This window comes from Sminthopsis crassicaudata, chromosome 1, assembly GCF_048593235.1.
Source record: "Sminthopsis crassicaudata isolate SCR6 chromosome 1, ASM4859323v1, whole genome shotgun sequence".
Classification (NCBI taxonomy): domain Eukaryota; kingdom Metazoa; phylum Chordata; class Mammalia; order Dasyuromorphia; family Dasyuridae; genus Sminthopsis; species Sminthopsis crassicaudata.
In genome coordinates, this window is record NC_133617.1 from 21,707,605 (window position 1) to 21,721,093 (window position 13,489).

Consider the following 13,489-nt stretch of genomic DNA (forward strand, 5'->3'; position numbering starts at 1 on the left):
GGGTCTTTGGGAGATCAGGGGTGGGCTCCATGGCCTTCTGGCTAGAAATTTTTGCTAACCCTTTTTCACGTATGTGCTAGCAAGGATTCTTTTCTCATGTGGGTTGGTCTTAGATGTGTGCTGAGGTCCTTTTCCTACCCTCAAATGTTGTGCTTCTCTGATTATAAGTTGGTAATAATGAACCACCCTAGTTGACTGAGTGGTGGTGTGATGCCATTGAGAATTTTGACTATAAGAATCTCTTTTTCTGAGGTAACTAAGTGGTGTAGTGAATAGAGTACCAGCCCTGCAGTCAGGAAGACCTGAATTCAAATTTGACCTCAGACACTTAACACTTCCTAGCTACGAGAACTTGGGCAAGTCACTTAATCTCAATTGCCTCAGCAAAAACAAAAGAAAACAAAAACAAAAACAAAAAAACACACAAACAAAAAACAAAGAATAAAAAGAATTTCTTTCTCTTCTATGAACTATCTATATGTCATTCCAAGGGGAATGTCCAATCCAGGACCAGAAAAAGAAGACTCCAAGTTACAGCAGTTGGGCAAGAGATTGTCTTATTTAGCAGAGGGATGAGGACAAGGGCTCATTTGAGGACTCATTTCTGGAAGATGCCAGACTCACATCCTGCTTCCATATTCTAACAGGGTGGGTGGATTAATAGCTTTTGGCCTGGTCTAAAAGGCTGCAGTAAAACTTCCATCACTTGAAACATTTGCAATTAAATTGAAAAGAAAAAAGTCCACCACCAGAAAGCCTAATGTATATTGCCGTGCTCCCAGAGGGATATATTCCAGTTCTGGGCTGGCTTTCCAGATCCAATTTACAGGTCTTTGCTGATATTCTCTGGAGGGGGTCAGTTCATCACTCTGGGATGAGCTCTATTGGTTGCTTGAGTAGAGCTTTGAAGCAAACTAGGAAAACAAGTCAAATCAAATCAACAAACATTTAAGTGCCTACTATGTGCTAGGACTGCAAAGAAAGGCAAAACCAGTCTTCACTTTCAGGGACCTCACAGTTTAATGGGGATTGGGGGATGATGGGCACATGATAATGTGCAGACAAGAGTATATCTATCTATCTATCTATCTATCTATCTATCTATCTATCTATCTATCTATCTATCTATTTATATTTTAAGGGGAAGGCAGAAGCATGAAGGGAAATCGAGAATGGCTTTCTGCAGAAAGTGAGACTTTAGCTGAGGATTGAGAAAATCTGGGGAAACCAGAAAATGGGGATGAAAACAGAGACAGTTCCAGACATGGGACATCTCTAGTGAAAATTCACAGTGTTTAAAGATGGAGCATCTTGTCCAAGGGATAGAAAATAGGCTGGATCCAAAGTGTGTGTGCGTGCGTGCGTGTGTGTGTGTGTGTATGTTTTGGAGTGGACAAGATGGAAGAAGACTGAAAAGTCAGTAAGGAACCAGATTACAAAGACTTTGAAACTTTAAAAGCCTTCTCTCTTCTAGATGAGGAAGGCTGATAGTTAACATGAGAAAGAGAGATGAAGAGAATAAACATTTATCTACTGCCTATTATCTACTGCCTCTATACTCTTCAAGTATTTTTTACAAATATTATCTCAAAATATTTATAGATGTTTGATTCTCACCACAATCCTGTGAAGTAAGTAGTATTATTATCCCCATTTTATAGATGAAGAAACTGAGGCAGGCAGAGATTGAGTGACTTAACCTAGGCTATTGGGAATTTGTCTAATTAATAAATTGTCTAAGGATGTATTTGAAGTCAGTCTTCCTGTGTCCAGGGCTGTATTCACTGCATTACCAGCTAGTGAAGCAAAAGCTGTAAATCAGGCACTGTGCTAAGCATTGGAGATACAAAGAAAGACAAAATCACAGTCTCTGCCTTCAAGGAGCTCACTTGTAATTGGTAAGATGACTTGCGAACATTTATATACACACATGATACATGCAGAGGAAATGGAAGGTATCAGAGAGTAGGGGAAAGTCTTCCCACTATTCCAGCAGCAGCAAAGAAAATGGAATAGTCTCTGTGACTTTTGTACCATATGCTTTCTAAGGTCTTTTCTTTAGAGGTGGCCAGGTGGTATAGAGGATAAAGTGCTGCCCCTGGAGTCAGGAGGATCCGAGTTCAAATTTAGTCTTGTAGGTTCTTAGGCAAGCCATTTAACCCTGTTTGCCTCAGTTTCCTCATTTATAAAATGAATTGGAGAAGGAAATGGCAAACCGCACCAATATCTATGCCAAGGAAACTCCAAATGGGATCACAACATGATTGAACAGTAAGATAGTGCAGTGTATAGATTTCTGGACCAGGAGTCAGCAAGACTAGAATTCAAATTTACTCTTAGCCATGTGACCCTCGGACTCAACTTCTGTCTGCCTCAGTTTCCTTATTTATAAAAGGGACTGGTAATTGTAGCTTTCCCCCAAGATTGTTATGGGGATCAAATGAAATAGTATTTGTATAGTGCTTGTAAATCTTTAAAACACATTATGGAGATTTAAAACACTAAGGAGTCAATCTAGTTTCTAGTCAGTTTTTTAGGGTTAGATAATCAGAGCTGGGGAGGGGATGCAGATCTTAGAAGTTGTCTGTTTCAACTTCCCTCATCTCACAACTGAGGAAACTGAGTCCCAGAGAGGTGACTTCTCCAATGTTACAAAGGTAGCAAGTGGCAGAGAAAGGATTTGAACTCAGATACTCTTTTCCGTACAACTCAGTACTAGTCTCTGAGAGGATAATGGAGACTCACTCTCTTAGCTCAGGATTTTGGGGAGTATTTTTTCAAAAAATTAAATTTGAGGGCTCTGTGGTATTGTAGAGAAAGAGTCTAGAAGATCTGGTTTGAAGCTATAGTTTGCCTTTCCTGGCCTTGCTCTCTGCAGAAGATCTCGCCTTCCACTTCTCTGAAAAATTTTGCTCACTTCATTTTTTTTGTGCCTCAGTTTTTTCATCTGTAAAATGGGGCTTATCGCAATACTTGCTCTGCCTGTTTGACTTCTTTCAGGATCCTCAGGGGGATCCATTGAAATTGTGGAAGTTGTAAGGGACCTCAGAAATGATCTAATTCAACCTCCTCATTTTACCAAGAAGGAAACTGAGACCCATGGAGAATGCAGATGAATTTTGTAAAGGATCACAGAATTGTGAAATGTGTTCCAGACTTATACTATTGGTTGAAGAGCCAGGAGAGGAATATGTATATAAGTAAGGTGGTGAAGTGGCTCAAAGGGAAAGCATTTCCAAGTGCAATTTCCCCCAAACTGGATGGACTCCAAGTCTATACCTATCCCTGGGGTGTGAGTGTAATATTGAGTTCATAAACAAATATACAAAGGATATGTGCTTTCTGGAATGGGTAGGGAACTTCTAGAAATGCAGAATGAAATGCTGAGCTCACTACTTAAGCCCTAGTGCATCTGTCCTTGGAAGTTGACTGAGGGTCTCAGAGTTTGGATTACACAGTTTATGTTAGAGGCAAGATTTGACTCCAGTTCTTCCTGACTCATCATGAATCAGAGTTATAAACTTGAGATTGAAGAATCCAAGTTCAAATTTGAATTCTCTCTTGGTCTTATTTCCTTATAGTAAAAGGAGGGGTTGGAAGAGCTGATTTTTTTTTTTGCTGAGGTAATTGGGTTAAGTGACTTGCCCAAGGCCACACAGCTAGGAAGTATTAAGGGTCTGAGGCTGGATTTGAACTCAGCTCCTCCTGACTTCAGGGCTGATGCTCTATCCACTGCGCCACCTAACTGCCCCCATTGATCTCCTTTAAGCTCTGGAATCACAATTCCAAGCTATTAGACCTTTCCTCAAAGAACTTACATTATTCTGGAGGAAAATAATGATAATTTTATTATTAATTTAAAAATATAGTGGAGATTGGAGGGCAATGAGGCCTTTTCTATATGAATCTGTAGAATTCTGTGTAAAGAATCTAGAATCATACAATTTAGGGCTAACATGAGCCCAGAAACTTTCTAATCCATCCTTTTCATTTTCAGATAAGACAAAGGGAGAAGATAACAAGTAGGTATCAACCCCAGCAATTGAATCTAGCCCCTCTGACTCCTAGAGCAGTGTTCTCCCTCCCTTTCCATGCTTTAATGCCTCTGTTCTATATATTAACACTGCTACCTCTATAGAATCCATAGTGGAGCCACATTTGCCTTTGTTGGAAATTTGTGGTTTAAAATCTAACCTATGCAGTCGTGTTCTGGGATTCTGAAATAGAAGTAAGGACATCTTGGTGGGGAGGGGTGAAGGAGAAGAAGATGGGGTTTGGGGGAGAGATTTTGCTGATCTTGACAAATATTAGTGAAAGAAGTCCAGACCTTTAGGAAATGGTAAGAAGAAGCCCAGTTCATTTGCTGCCAATTTCACCATTAGTTTCTGGCATCAGCCTTCTGCAGTCATAAAGGAACTACTGTGGTCTCAGGGGCTTGCTACAGGAGAAGAGTAGCTTTTTGGCTAATATTATTAGAAAACGCTTTACCTTTCCAGCATCCAGTGATTTTGATCTGCTCAGAAGACAAGAAGCTGGGAGTGGAGAGGGAGGGACAGAGTTAGTGATGATGTTTATTTTAGAAAATTTTAAAAACAGCTTCAGGGATCAAAAATGCACCCCTCCTCACCTTCAGTCTCCACTGAGGCTGGGAGACTTTGGATATGGAACACTATGTCTATAGGTTTTTTTTTCTGATATGTCTGTTAATTTCAATTAACTGTCATTCTCCCCATTTTTTTTTTCTTTTACATTTTTGATCATTAGGAATAGCTCTTTGTTAGGGGGAAAGAGAGAACTTTATTAAGAAATGAAGAGGATGTAAAAATGAAAGATTGGAATAAAATTTTATTTTAAAAGATTCCCTTAAATTCAAACCCCCCCAAACTCCAATGTTCTTTCTGTATTATTCTTCTCTACTTTTTCTCTTCTGACTTTTCCCTCCCCCAGGCCCCAGAAGAAGAAATAATTTCAGTGGAGGAGATAGAATTGCTGTTTTGGATTTGGAAGGGAACCTAGACATCATTTGATTCAATCCTGTTACTCATTTGATTCAATCCTGTTTCTTTCTAGTTTTTGAAATCCATGAGAGATGAAGTGACTGATCCAGTTTCACACCAATAGTAGCTGGATTTGAATCAGAGTTCAAGTAATGTCCAACTCTAAATCTGACATTTTTTAAAAAATGGTATCACGACTTGACCTCTCTCCCCAACATGTGAGTTACTCAAAAAGCTCCCTTGGGATCAAGGGACTCTGCAAGGAAGGGCCCACTCAAAATCAGAGATCACAAGCCCCACTGATGTGTTGACTTTTTTCAGGTTCTAGAATTTTAAAAAAAGAAATATTAATCCCCAAACACTTAATGCTATTCCATGCATTATCATTTTCTTTCTTTTATTTTCTTTTTGTTTTCATTTTGAGGCAATTGGTGGTAAGTCTATAAACATTTTCTGCCAGAAATTCTATGTGCCAGGAATCCAGAAGCCTAGAGCTAAGGTCAGTGACAGGGGACTTGGTTTAGTTGGACTAGAGCTCATGAATGCCATTTCTGGAAGGATCCTTAGAAGCCTCTTACCCAATTATCTCATTTTTATAAAGAAGGAAATCAGAGCTACAACTAGGGTTTTTTTTTGTTTTTCAGTTGGAGGAAACAGTGACAGGAGACACTTCTCACAGGTGACGGACAGGCTATGTTATGTTATGATACTCATTGACCATTCCTAATTATGTTCACTTTATCTCAGTGACAATCATGCCCTTTCTCTGAACCTCAGTTTCTTATTCTATAAAATCACGAAGTCTTATATTTGTATTATCTCCCTTATACGGCTATTTGGAAGGCATTTTCTAAACCTCAAAATTCAAGGCACACGTGACTTCTTATTTTTATTATGAACATCTCTGAAATGGACAAAAGACTGGCCCCCTCATCCTTGGGTCAATTCTAGATCTATGATTGTGTTTGTAATGGACCATGAAAAAAACTGTCTCTGAAGTTCAACTCAGTGAGCATTTATTAAGCACCTGTTGTATATTAGGTGCACTGTGCCATGCTTTTGGAATACAAAGACAAAAATCAAAACTGTTGCTCCTTTCAAGGAAATTACATTCGACTGGGGGAGCAGCATGAACAGAGGAAATTAAATTAAAATTAAATTAGTTATAATAAATTAAATTTAAGATATATACAAAGTAAACTCAAAATAATTTGGGTGGGTAAGGAGACATAATTAAATTGGTTACAATTAATTAAATTAAAATATATACAAAGTAAAGACAAAATAATTTGGGTGGGTAAGGAGACATAATTAAATTGGTTACAATTAATTAAATTAAAATATATACAAAGTAAAGACAAAATAATTTGGGTGGGTAAGGAGACATAATTAAATTGGTTACAATTAATTAAATTAAAATATATACAAAGTAAAGACAAAATAATTTGGGTGGGTAAGGAGCACATTGATAACTGGAGTGGGGGAAGGAACAGGAAAGACTACAAATCCAAATGCCAGGAAGAGACTAGACCAGAATAGGATACTAGAGGCAGAAAGTTCACACTTAGAAATATGATCTAAGGATCCCAGACTATCCAGAAAGATTAGGGCACGAAAGAGGTCTCACAATCAATTGGTTAAATGGTAGATGCTGGAACCTGGGACTCCAGGTTGAGTGCGCTAACCATTCTACTGTTTTGCCTTAAAAAGAAATTCTTTTAAAAAGATTCTTTTGTCCAGGAAAAAGGGGCAGGTGAAGCTTTGAATAGAGCAGAATTGGTCAAGTATTTGTGTAGTGAGATTTGGAATCTCTACTCTTCCCTCTCCTCCTCTCCATTTCTGCCCATTTTATCAAACCAGCCTAGCTGGGCAGGCTCAGCCTATAATGCACTTTTCCTTTTGGCATTTAGTAAATTAGAAATCCCACAGCAAGGAAATGAAAACCAGCTCTTGAAAAATCACAAACTATTTCATTTAGCACTTTGTGGCTATGCCTCTGATGCACTTCCCATATTTTAATAAGCCATATCAACTACAAGTGTTTGTAATGTTCATTTCCTCCTACCAGACTATATGCTTTCCGAAGGCAAAGATCAGGATAAGGTAAGGATAAATCTTAAATTCTAACTAGCTGTGTGATCTTGGGCAAATCACTTCACCTCTGTTTGCCTCAGTTTCCCTATCTGTAAAATGGAGAAAATGGATACTTTATGAAGACCAATTGAGATAATTGTAAAGTACTTAGCACAGTACCTGACATATAATAAACACTTTATAAACACTGATTTTATTATTATTATAAAAGTATTACAGATTGCATGTGCTTGCAATTTTTATAGAGTATTGGAATAGGGGTCAGAAAAACTTCAATTCAAATCCAGCTTTAAATATTAGCAAGTCACTTAAACTCTCTTTTATCAATCCTAAAATGGGGATAATAGTACCTACCTTGCAGATTTCTTGTGAGGGGTAAAATGAAATAATATTTGCAAAGTGTTCAGTAAATGCCTGGCTATAGAAAGGTTCATTTGTCCCCCAACTTGTCTCTTTTTTCCCCTTCTTCTTCCTCCCAGCCCAGGTAACTATCTTATAAACAGCTCGAGTTAAAAAAAAAAACACCAGCCCATGTTGTTCCACTCATGAATCCCTGATCATGGAGAGTCATACTGGGTCATTCACAGTTATGGGTCATATATTTACCATTCTCTCTCTCTCTCTCTCTCTCTCTCTCTCTCTCTCTCTCTCTCTCTCTCTCTCTCTCTCTCTCTCTCTCTCTCTCTCTCTCCTCTCTCTCTCTCTCTCTCTCTCTCTCTCTCTCTCCTCTCTCTCTCTCTTTCTCTCTCTCTCTCTCTCTCTCTCTCTCTCTCTCTCTCCTCTCTCTTTCTCTTCTCTCTCTTTCTGTCTCTCTATCTCTCTCTTCTCTCTCTTTCTCTCTCTCTTCTCTCTCCTCTCTCTTTCTGTCTCTCTATCTCTCTCTTCTCTCTCTCTACCTCTCTCTCTCTTCTCTTTCTCTCTCTCTTTCTCTCTTTCTCTCTCTCTCTCTTCTCTTTCTCTCTCTGTCTCATACACACACACACACACACACACACACACACACACACACACACACACACACACACAGAGGCATGTAAATCCAAAAGATCTATGTGGAGCTTTGAGGCGTAATCCCTTTTAGACTTTATCATTGTCAAATTTTGAATGGCTTCCTAACTTGTCAGGATGTCAGGTTTAGAGTAGATCCTTTGCAGTTTGTAAGGGTCTCGGGCTATGACAGTCTGAATTTGTATATGCTCAGGAAAGGAGGCTGGATTGCCAGAGACAGTGGACTTGTCTCTTGAGTGTATTGGTGACTTTTCTCTGCTCGCTGATGGGAATAAACTGGAGAGTTTGTTGTTCTCTAGGTTGCTGTTTGTCTTTCATTCTGGAAGATCATGACCTAAAGGAGGTGTTACCAAGCTATGCTAGTGAATTGAATTAAAATGAAGGCTGTTCATAGTCACCAGCTTTACTTTGTCCTCTGGAGACATCTGGGTCCAATGGTCAGGTATAGGTCAGGATGACTGGAAATGGGCTCAAATGAAACTGAAGAATTTAAAAATGAGGAAACCAGCTCACGTCAAATTCTTGGATCAATCTTTGATCTTCCTCTTATGTGGCTTATAGAAGGTGGCCGATGATGGTGGTAGGATTTTTCTCTTCTTTCTCCTCTTCTCCCCTACCATCAGTCATGGTATCTTCCAGTAGAAGTCCCTGTACCCAGCAGGAAGCAGAAAGACTCAATAGAGGTGGCTCCCAGAAATGTGACCAGAGGAGCAGACAGCTATAAGAAAACAGAGCTAGTGCTGGCAGACAAAGAGAAGGCTCAGGGAGCTCAATGGAATAATCTGCCCATGAGCCTCTGTGCCCAGATGATAGACTAATAGACTGTGAAGTCTGAAGGGACCTTTGAATTTGTTGAGTCCAGACTCCTCAGTTTGCAGATGATGAAATGGAGGATCAACTAAACTGATTTATGATATATGATAGTCTCTTCAAATATCTGAAGAATTGCCTTGTAAAATAGAAATCATACTTATATTCATCCCTTCCACATCATGATTTTCCCCATCGAGATTTTGATATATTGCAGGTCAGCATTAGAAATTAAAAGAGAATTTTGTGGAAGCCATAGATGACAGTTGAAGGTCAGCAAACAATACAGAATCTATGATCACATTTTATAATAAGGTACTGTAAACATCCTATAAAATAAAGAGGAAAAAATTCTGACTTCTCTAATACAAAGGGAGGGTCAAAAAGTTTTATGTAGATTTTCTAGATCGTGGGGGACTAAACCTCTAAACAAGTTCCCATCCTCCCCCAATGTGGAAGGTGGGTGTTTTAAAAGTTTTTGTCAAATATTTAATGTATTGGACTACCTGCCATCTAGGGGAAGGAGGGGAAAGTTTGGAACAGAAGGTTTTGCAAAGGTCAGTGTTGAAAAATTACCCATGTATATGTTTTGTAAATAAAAAGCTTTGATAAAAAAATAAATAAATTTAAAAAAAGAAAGTCTTTGTCAAATCTTCCTCCAAAGAGAAAAAAGCTAATTCAGCTCCAGGGAGCAGGACAGAATTAGGAATTAGGAATTAGGAATAATGGATAATAGTTGTAGACAGGGCAGAGTCAGGCTACATATAAAAACTTCCTTCCAATTGGAGCTGTCCAATAATTATAGGCTGCCTTGAAAGTAGTTGACTTTATCCTTGTTGGGGATCTTCAAGCAGAGGTTGAATGATCTTTTATTGGCTGTACCGCCCAGCCTCTGAATGCTCTTCCAGCTCTGAGATACTCTGTATGCTCTCAGTTACTTAAATGATCTCAGAATCTTAGATCAGCAGAAGTATTCACTTCTAATAAATAGTTTGTGAAAGCTTCCTGGGAGAGTGATGGTCTGGGAGGCTAATGTACCAGTTAGGAGTCAGTTCTCAGTTCAAGCAAGAAGGCTCTAATGCTCTCCTCTCTGCCTTTAATTATACATGAAGAAGCTGGTTGGTTGCCAGAAAAGAAGCATTTTTAAAAAGCAGGGATAAGGCAATATGGCATAATGGATAGAAAACTAGCCTGAGCATCAGGGAGAACTGGCTGGGTTCATGACTCATCTGTGACACATGTTGGCTGGATGATCCCGAACAAGTCCCTTAACTGCTAGGTGGCTCAGGTAACGCTCTCAATCTTTAAGTTGCAGATCTGCTTTGGTAAAAAGAGATTCCCCCTGGGATAGCCCTACACCAGTGAGATCCAGGGGGCAAGGTTAGGGTTAGGCAAAAACATTTCTAGGTCTTTTTAGTGGTGTAAACAGTACCCCTAAATCCCTTTGCCATGTTAAAGCTATTTTTGTCTTTAAAAATTAAAAAAGTTATTCTGAATCTGACAAGCATTAAGAAACACGAATACTTCCACATACAAAGAACAATAAAATTGTCTGAATATGAGTAGTTTTAAAGCAGGCACTTCAGTGAGGAACACCTAAATGACTCATCCCTTCTTCCTTCCCTCTTTCTCTTTTTCTTATTCCTTCCTCTTCCTACCACCATCTATTCCACTTGCCCTTTCTCTCTTCCATCCTTTCCTCTTTCTCCCTTTTTCTCTCTTCTTCTTGTGAGCATCAATTAATTGCCTACTATGTTTAAAGCACTTTGACAATCATTGAAATTCAATGGCAATAATAAAACCCTGGCTGCTTTCAAAGCTACTAATGGACATGAAAGAAATGACATCCCATATGATTCAGTTTGGGGTTCCCCTGCTAGTTGTGTTTAGTTGGAGTTTTCCACTTTTCCATTTTTTTCATTGAGTGATTTTTAAGTGTGCCTCTACCTTGAAGTATAGAATAGTGTTATTTGGATTTGACATCCTATTTCGTCCCCCACCCCCATGCCTTTGCTCACACTGTCCCCCATAGCTCAGTTCCACCTCGAAGGATCCTTAGCTTCATTCAGAGTCAGTTAATGTGATATCTGATATGAAGACTTCCCTAACTTTCTTAGTTTTTAATGTTCTTTCCTTCCTCCTCAAATTATCCTGGATTTATTTATTTACTTATTTGTTTATCTCTTGTGGCAACTCCCTCCTCCCCAAGTAGAAAATAAATTACTTGTGGGCCTGTACTGTTTCCTTTTTGTCTTTGTATCTCCATTGCTTAGAATGATGTCTTGCACAGGATGGCTGCTTAATACATGCCTGTTGGATTGGTTCCTTTCCCAAAGTTGATATACTGAAGCTCGACTATTTTCTTTTAACCCTCTTCTACTTTCCAGTGGGTGTTTTAAAAGTCTTTGTCAAATATTTAATGTACCTGCCATCTAGGGAAAGTTTGGAACAGAAGATTTTGCAAAGGTCAGTGTTGAAAAATTACCCATGTATATGTTTTGTAAATAAAAAGCTTTGATAAAAAATAAATAAATTAAAAAAAAAGAAAGTCTTTGTCAAATCTTCCTCCAAAGAGAAAAAAGCTAATTCAGCTCCAGGGAGCAGACATGCTGCTGCAGCTATTTATCGGACATGAGTTTTAAATTTCCTTGTCTTACTTGGCCCCAAAATATATTCCTTTCCTTTTTGTTAGGCAATCAAAGGCCAGGAAGGATAGCTTTTTGGCTCACCCTGAAGAAGGGCTTTCTAACAATTGGAACTATCCAATAATGGAATGCCCTGGGAGGTGATGAGCTTCCTATCACTGAGGGTAATTCAGGGATAGTCTGGGTGATTTTTGACCTGTCAAGGTTTTTACAATGAGGGTACTTGAATGGGTTAGGAGATTAGACTAAATGCTGTCCTTAAAGGTTCCTCTCAGTTCTTAGATCTTGTGTTTCTTTGAAAGGTTTACAAGGCAATAATAGAAACTTTTCTGAATACAGAGGCTATAAGGAAGTTTTCTCACTCACTGTTCTTAACCTGGCATCTAGTTGGTTTGGATTTTGAGAGAGACTTCATGGAATCCAATGCTTTCTGTGCCACAGTTATACTCAAGGAATAAATTTAGTAGTGTTTTCAGTCCTGTGATAAAATAAAAACCCCCATGAATTGGTAAAGTGGAAAAAATTCCAGGTCCAAAAGGGGAATGTGGAATATCTGTTTACAATTTATAAAGATTGTAATTGCATTTATTATCTGAGAAGAAAAGTCTTCAAGCTAGAGTAATGAGACAATGTTCAATGCTCAGAGGAAAAGAGTGAGGTATTTATATATACCTCATATATATATATAATTATGTATATATATATAAATTATGTATATATATGTATATGTACTAAGTGGGGGTTAATGGAAAAACAGAGGAAATTGAAAGTCAGGTGGGAAGTGGGCATGTAGGGAGATATCTATAAGCCCCCAAATCAGAAAGAAGGAGGATTGCTGCTCTTTAGATTAGTTAGAAACAAGATTTTTGCGATTCTGTCTAAGCTGATCAAGACTGGCTTCAGCAGTTGAAGGTATCTCCTAGTGCAGCGAAAGTTTATTTTGCAAAGGATCATTGTTGTGTCAAGCAGCCTTAAGCATCTGAAGTTCTCCTGATTGACTCCATTGTCTGGTTCCCCTTTGAAAAAGAGAAGCTTTAGCATGTTTAATCAGTTCATACAAGCATTGCAGAGCTCATGTCCACACCTGTCATCCCTGTTTCGTGGGTAGGACAAAGGGTGAGAGAACATCTTGCCAGGGTACACCGGCAACTCTTTTGGATGGGGAAAAAGTCTTCTGATATCACATCTGCCCAGCTCTGGCTGCTAAACTTTAGGAAGGACATGGATAAAGGGGAGAGGGGCAGAGAAGAGCAGTCAAATTATCTAAGAGTCTATGATCATGCCCTAAAGGGATTGCCCAAAGGGTTGTTCAGCCTGGAGAAGACTGTGTCTTTTAAGAACGATCTTCATGTATTTAAAGGGTTATTAAGTAATCAGGCTCATTCTGCTTGGTCCCAGGGGGCAGAACAAGTAATATTGGAAGTTGAAATTTAGACTTCATGTTAGGGAATATTTTAGATGAAAAAATGCAAAAATATTCTAGGTTTCTTCAAGAGATCCCAAGTGATTTTCTTCACCTGGAGATCTTGTCCCCACAATAAACAATTCTGAACTCTCTTTTTCTAGAGATGTTTTCCAGGTTGATGAAAATGTAATTGTGTTCTACACTTAGCTTCCTAAAGGAGTTGTCCAGAAAAGATCTTAACAACCTAAACTCCATCTTCTCTTGGAATTTCCCGGACAAAGGACTTGCTTTTGAGGTTACATAGATGATCAAGTTCTGATCTCTTGTGACTGACGACAGTGACTCATTTGGGTCACAATTTGCCTTCTAATATTGATAGAATTCCCCTAGGATTGAACCTTGAGTCTCTTATCAGCTCTCCTTTCTGGACTGTCCTTCATATACTGACTCATCCTCATTAGGATGGTCATCTCTTACTCTGGTGATGCTATTGAGAATCATATCATACAGTGATACCAGCAGAAATCTGG